The sequence below is a fragment of the Notamacropus eugenii genome, chromosome 2, assembly GCF_028372415.1.
Source record: "Notamacropus eugenii isolate mMacEug1 chromosome 2, mMacEug1.pri_v2, whole genome shotgun sequence".
In the NCBI taxonomy this organism is placed as follows: Eukaryota; Metazoa; Chordata; class Mammalia; order Diprotodontia; family Macropodidae; genus Notamacropus; species Notamacropus eugenii.
The window spans coordinates 24,343,985-24,350,961 of record NC_092873.1 but is presented as its reverse complement, the minus strand read 5'-3'; the positions used below and the strand labels follow the sequence as shown (position 1 = coordinate 24,350,961).

At 43.1% G+C, this 6,977-nt stretch overlaps 1 pseudogene; it reads right to left on the bottom strand.

Annotated features, from left to right (window-relative positions):
* Positions 1-5,823: 5,823 nt before the first annotated feature.
* LOC140522544 (mas-related G-protein coupled receptor member A6-like) lies at positions 5,824-6,777 on the bottom strand (annotated as a pseudogene).
* Between the last annotated feature and the right edge of the window lie 200 nt (positions 6,778-6,977).

Here is a 6,977-nt window from a genome sequence, read left to right as displayed (position 1 = left end):
CTCAAGCATTATACTCAGTTTTGCTGGGTAGGTGATTCTTGGTTTTAGTCCTAGTTCCTTTGACTTCTGGAATATCCTATTCCATGCCTTTCGATCCCTTAATGTAGAGGCTGCTAGATCTTGTGTTATCCTGATTGTATTTCCACAATTCTTGAATTGTTTCTTTCTAGTTGCTTGCAATATTTTCTCCTTCACCTGGGAACTCTGGAATTTGGTCACAATGTTCCTAGGAGTTTCTCTTTTTGGATCTCTTTTAGGTGGTGTTCTGTGGATTCCTTGAATATTTATTTTGCCCTCTGATTCTAGAATCTCAGGGCAGTTTTCCTTGATAATTTCATGGAAGATGATGTCAAGGCTCTTCTTTTGATCATGGCTTTCAGGTAGTCCCAAAATTTTTAAATTGTCTCTCCTGAATCTATTTTCCAGGTCAGTTGTTTTTCCAATGAGATATTTCACATTATCTTCCATTTTTCCATTCTTCTCTCTTTGTTCTGTGATATCATACTTTCTCGCAAAGTCCTTAGCCTCCATCTGTGCCATTCTAGTTTTGAAAGAACTATTTTTTTCAGTGAGCTTTTGAATCTCCTTTTCCATTTGGCTAATTCTGCTTTTGAAAGCACTCTTCTCCTCATTAGCTTTTTGAACCTCTTTTGCCAATTGAGTTAGTCTATATTTCAAGGTGTTAATTTCTTCAACATTTTTTTGGGTCTCCTTTAGCAGGGAGCTGATCTGCTTTTCATGCTTTTCTTTCATCTCTCTCATTTCTCTTTCCAGTTTTTCCTCCACCTCTCTAACTTGATTTTCAAAATTCCTTTTGAGCTCTTCCATGTCCTGAGCCCATGGAGTGGACTGGGATACAGAAGCCTTGATTTCTGTGTCTTTGCCTGATGGTAAGCATTGTTCTTCCTCATCAGAAGGGAAGGGAGGAAATGTCTGTTCTCCAAGAAAGTAGCCTTCAATAGTCTTATTTCTTTTCCCTTTGCTGGGCATTTTTCCAGCCAGTGACTTGACCTCTGAATATTCTCCTCACAACCACCTCGCTTCCTGGTCCTCCCAGCCAGTGTTTGGGGTCTGAGATTCAAATGCTGCTTCCAGCCTTAGGGCTTTTGGCGGGGCCAGGGCTGCTATTCAGTGTGAGAATTAAGTTCAGGTGGTCAGGTCGGGGTAGGGCCGACTCTCAGGCTCAGTTCCCTCAGGGGGTTTATGCGCAGACCTTCCACAATGGATCCAGGCTCCCGCCCGCTTGGGGAGCCCCTGTCTGCAGCCGCCTCTCAGCTTCTGCCTCCCGGGGAGGCCCGAATCAAGGGGGCACCCCACTCCCCTCTTGACCCTCCAAAGAGACTCTCTCACCGACCCCCGTCACCTGTGGGTGGAGGGACTTGTGTGGCTGCTGGAGATCCCATCCCTGAAGCCTGCTCGGATCTTTTCCTCTCAGTGCCGCGACCACGGCAGGGCTGCACTCAGCTCCCAGTCCCGGCGCCCAGTCCGCAGCCCGAAGGACCCCCCGCGAGAGGTTTGCAGGTCCCTCTGGTACAGAAATCTCCCTCGCTCCAATATTCCGTGGCCTCTGGGTGCAGAATTCGCCGTGAGTTACTTCCCTGTAGCCGTTCTGTGGGTTGTGGGTTTGGAGGTATGTGTATGTGCGTCTTTCTACTCCGCCACTTCTAAAGTCAAGCTCTGTTGACTCACTTTTCACAATTTTCTTGCATCCCTCTCCTTTCTCTTCCTAACTTTTCCTCCACCTCTCTTACTTGATTTTCAAAATCCTTTTGGAGCTCTTCCATGGCCTGAGACCATTAAGTATTTATTTTGGAAGTTTTGGATGCAGAAGGTTTGACTTTTAGGTCTTCCTCTGATGATATGCATTGTTCTTCCTCATCCAAAAGGATGGAAGAAAATACTTGTTCACCAAAAATGTAGCCTCCTATTGTCTTATTTTCCCCCCCTTTTTGAGCATTTTCCCAGTCCGTTACTTGACTTTTGAGTCCTTTATCAAGAGGAAGATATGCTCTGGGTACCTGTAAGTTTTCAGTTCTCTGTTCCTCCAAGGTGAGACAACCAAGGGAGAGGAGTTTACTCTTCTCCTGGCCTGCTCTGTGGTCTGGGAGCAACCAGAAACGCTCTGTTCTGCCCAAGATCTGCCAACAGGGTTCTCTCTCCAGAGCCACCCCCAGCTCTACGACCATCACTCTTCTGCACCTCAGGAGAACCACTCACGGTTGAGATTCAGATCAGCCACTCAAGTTCCCTTAACTAGAGAGCTCCAATTATGGACCTTGCCACTGTAGTGGCTACTGCTGAAAGGTCCAGACAACTTTCCCTTCTCACCCAAGTGAAAGAGCTTTCTCACTGACCTTTGAAGCTGTCTTTGCCATTTGTAGGTGGAGTAATCTGGGAAGTGCTGCTGCTGTTGGAACCATGAAGCCTCTTCTGGTCTTGTCCCTGCCACTGCTAGTCCCATGCTGTGTTGCACTCCACTCCATGTCTGGTGCAATAGACCTTTCCTGTCAGCCTTCTAGGCCGTCTTTGGCTGGAAATCTCTTTCACTCTGTGTTTTTGTGGCTTCTGCTGCTCTAGAATTTGTTTAGAGTTATTTTTTACAGGTATTTTATGGGTTGTGGGGGGAAGTTTCTCCAGGTCTGTCTTTCAGCTCTATCACCTTGGCTCTGCCCCCTGAGTATACTCAACTTTACTGGGTACGTTAAAATAGAAAATGGGTGGTAAAAAGAATTGAAAACCAGGATCCACCAACAGGTTGTTTAAAAGAAACACACTTAAAAATGGGAAATACATAGAGGTAAAATGAAGAGTTGTTTGGCATAGAATTTATTATACTTCACATGATGCAAAAAAGACTGGGGTAGCAATTACTATCTCAGGCAAAGTTGAGGCTGAAATTATGTTAATTAAAAGAGATAACTGGGTAAAGATATTTTGACAAAAGATACTGTTAGCAATGAAACAATAACAATACTGAACTTATAGGCAACAAATTCAAAAAATTCCAAGCTGTTATAAGGAAAGTTAAATGAATTACAGATAGAGATAGATAGTAGTACTATAATAATGGGGGACTTTAATCTTCCCCTTTCAGAACTTGACAAATCTAACTAAAAATATATAAGAAGTCAATGAAATGAAGACAATTCTAGATAAACTAGGTCTGGAGTGAATTGAAGGGGAATAGAGAGAAATACACCTTCATTTTCCTCAAAGACTGACCAAATATTAGGAAATAAATATTTTATGGTTAAAAACAGAAAAGTAGAAATATTAAAAGTATTCTTTTCAGATCACAATGTAATAAGATTACATTTAATAAGGAACTACAGAAACATAGATTAAAATCAAATGGGAAATTAAGCAACAGAATGTTAAAGAAGGAGTGGGTTAAAGGATAAATCCTAGGAACAATTAATAATTTCATTACAGAAAATGTCTATACTGATACCACATACCCAAACTTATGGGATATATCAACAGTGAAAATCAGAGGAAAATTTGTATGTCTAAATACTTACATCAATAACATAGAGAAAGAGGAGACTAATGAATTGGGTATGCACTTAAAGAAATTAGAAAAAAGAATAAACTAGATATCCCCAAGTAAACACTAAATTGGAATTCACAAAAATTAGCGATAAGATTAATAAAATTAAGTGTAAAAAGAAATTGAATTAACAAAAAAACAGTTGATTTTAAGAAAAAACAATTAGATTATTAATTTTATTTTAAAAAGAGAGAAGTTAAATTACTAGTAATTAAAATGAAATGTGTGAATCTACTGCTTATGAAGATGAAATTAAGGAGTAATTTTTCGCAGTTATATGCCAATAAATTCAACAATATAAATGAAATGGTAGCATATTCACCAAAATACAAATTGCCTGGATTAGAAGAAGAGGAATTAGAAAATCTAAGCAGATCTGTCTTAGAAAGAGAAATGGAACAGGGCATCAATAAGCTTCCTAAGGAAAAAAGCACCCAAATTAGATTAATTTACAAGTGAATCTTATCAAACATTTAAAAATCAACCAATTCCAATACTGAAATAATAATTGCAGCAGCAGGCAGAGAAGGGATCCTACCAAGCTCTCCTTATGAAATGACTATGATATTGATATCCAAACCAGGAAGTGTAAAAACAGAGGAAAAACTAATGCACCAATTTCATTGATGAATATGGAGGCAAAATCCTAAATAAAATGCTAACTAAAAGACTACAGGAATATATTACCAAAATTATACAGTATGACTCAGCGGGATTTATACCAGGAATGCAGGAACAGTTTAATAGAAGGAAAACTGTTAATACAATTTGATTATATAAATAATAAAAGTTAAAAGAAAAACTCACATGATTACACCAGTTTGTTCCTGGATCAGGTAAAATATGGGACCTGAATCTCCGGACGAAAAAGTAAGGTCTTTGTCATTGGAGGAGTCAAGTGGAGACAGAATGATCTCTCACAGTTGGGATGTTCCATAGGAGTTTGGTGTTCAATGCATAAGTGTTTTCGTGTGTATGTATGTGTATGTGTGTTGAGTGTGCATGTTGTGTGACATGTGTGGTATGTGTGACATATATGTGTGAGATGATATGTCCCATTCCCTTCCTTTGGTCTCATTAGGGTAGGTCCTCTCATATAACACACTTCCAATACCTGCCCTCATCAGGAATTGGGTCATGCAAAATCAAAGGGAGATTGAAATAGAGAGAGTCACAGAAAAATAGAAACACGGAGACTCAGAAAGATGGAGACACAGATTGGAAACAACAGAGGAAGCTGAGCCTCAGTCTTGACCTTTGAACAAGAGAAGTATTTGGCTGAAGTGTGGGAGGGGGAGGAGAATGGAGCACAAGCAGTGAATGGAAGGGACCTGGCTGAGCTGGAATCTCCCCTTTTTGGGGGAATATGGAGAGCGAAGACTGCAGGGACCTTATGGTTCAAGCCTGAGAAAGGAGGACAAGGTGTCTGATTCCTCACTCTATGCCTTCACTTAGAGATACATAAGGAGAGAATGGGGAGACATGGGGCCTTGGAGGACATCTTTCCTCTTCCTCTACTCTTCAGGACAGGGACAGTGGCCATTTGGTGGAGTAGCCTTCCTCTGGACTGGTGACACATGAGGCCCTGGACCTGATGCTGCAGGTAAAGTAGCCTCCAGAAAGCTAGGGTGCTTCAAACAGCACAGAGCATTGGGCCAGAAGTCAGGAAGGTCTGAGTTCAAATCCAGTCTCAGACAGTTACTTGCTTTGGGACTCTGGTCTAGTCACTAAACCTCTGCCTACCTCAGTTTCCTCAGGTGTACAATGGGGGTCATGTGAACGCCTCCCTCCAAGGTGTATTGAGAAGGTTAAATGAGACGTTTATAATGCACTTCATACAGTCTCTGATACAGTCTTATTGTTCAGTCATGTGATTCTTTGTTACCCCCATATGGGGTTTTCTTGACAAAGATCTTGGAGTGGTTGGCTATTTCTTTTGCTGGCTGATTGTGCAGATAAGGAAATGGAAGCAAATGGTTAAGACTGGCCCAGGGTTATACATATGGTAAGTGTGTCAGGTCAGATCTGACCACAGTTCCCATTCCAGGCCCTGCAGCCCTATCCCCTGCACTGCCCAACTGCCTAACATAGAGCAGGTACCTTATATGTGTTTGCTCATCACTTAGCGTTCAAACCCTGGGCACCAACATTAGGGATGGAAGGGAAATCCTGGTGTCCCTCTAGGAAGGTGGGAGGAGCCTGCAGCTGGGCCTGGGGCAGGGGCTCATTTCATGGGCTCTTGAGTCATCTTGTTCTTAGCCTCAGAATGACATCTATGGGGCACTGATGTGTGGGGTGTCCCTTGTCTCTCCTTCCACCTCCAGCTCATCCCCCAGGGCCTTCTGGAGTATCATCCTTAGGGTCTCCCTCCTTCTTTTATGCCTTTGGCTCCCCAGAAAGAAGTAAATGAAAGGGTTCACACTGCTGTTCACACAGGCTAGCGGTTGATGGAACCAATAATGCATGAAAAGTACATCGAAGGGATGTACTTAATATCCTATCTGCAGGGGCAAGCCACAGAGCAGGAACACGAGGACCGTGAGCAGGACCAGAAGGTAGAGCCGGGGGGGCTGATGGCGCTGGGAGCAGCACTGGACCCTCATGAGCAGAGTCAGGCTGGAAACACACAACACAGAAGTGAGGAAGATGAACCACATGAGCTCGATGATGGACAAGTCGAGACAGAAATGGTGAGCATACTTATAAAAACAACTGACAATATATGCTACCTCAAGCAGGCTGGTCAGAGCCCAGAGGAGAGTGCATACAGCAGCAGACGTGGGCTTGGGGCGGTTACATCAGTACCAGATGGGGAAGAGCACAGAGAGACAGCGCTCGATGCTGATCGCAGCCAGGAGGCTCAGGTCCACGGTGTAGGCCATGTGTTTGAGGTGCTTCACTGCGTTATATATGAAAGAATTATACAAATAGGTAACAAATTCAGCTCCAGGAGTCAGAAAGAAGCAGCAAAGGAAAAGGGCATCAGCCCCCGCCAGGTTGAGGATATAGATGGAGAACAGGTTCCTTTACATACAGAAGCCTAGGAGCAGCAGGACTGTGCTGTTCCCCACCAACACAAGTGGCTCAATGAACATAGTGAGGATCTGCATCCAGTCATCTAAATAAAAATGTCCAAGTTCCACAAGCACTGAACTTTCATTTGCCCTTCTTTCCTGTGTCTTTTCATGAACATATTCCTGCTTCCCAGATGAAGGGGACACAGTCATGGTGGTAGGCCCCGGCGCCACGAAGCCCTGAGCCTCTCAGACGTGCTGGAGACATAAAGGCACAGAAGGGAATCAGAAATTTTACCTGAGATTTCCTCCCATCTCTACCTTCAAGTGTTAGAGGCTCTTCTTTCCCATTCCCTCTCTCTGGGAGCAACTAAGTTGTGTCACAGTGCCCAGTGGTATCGGTTTACAGGTAG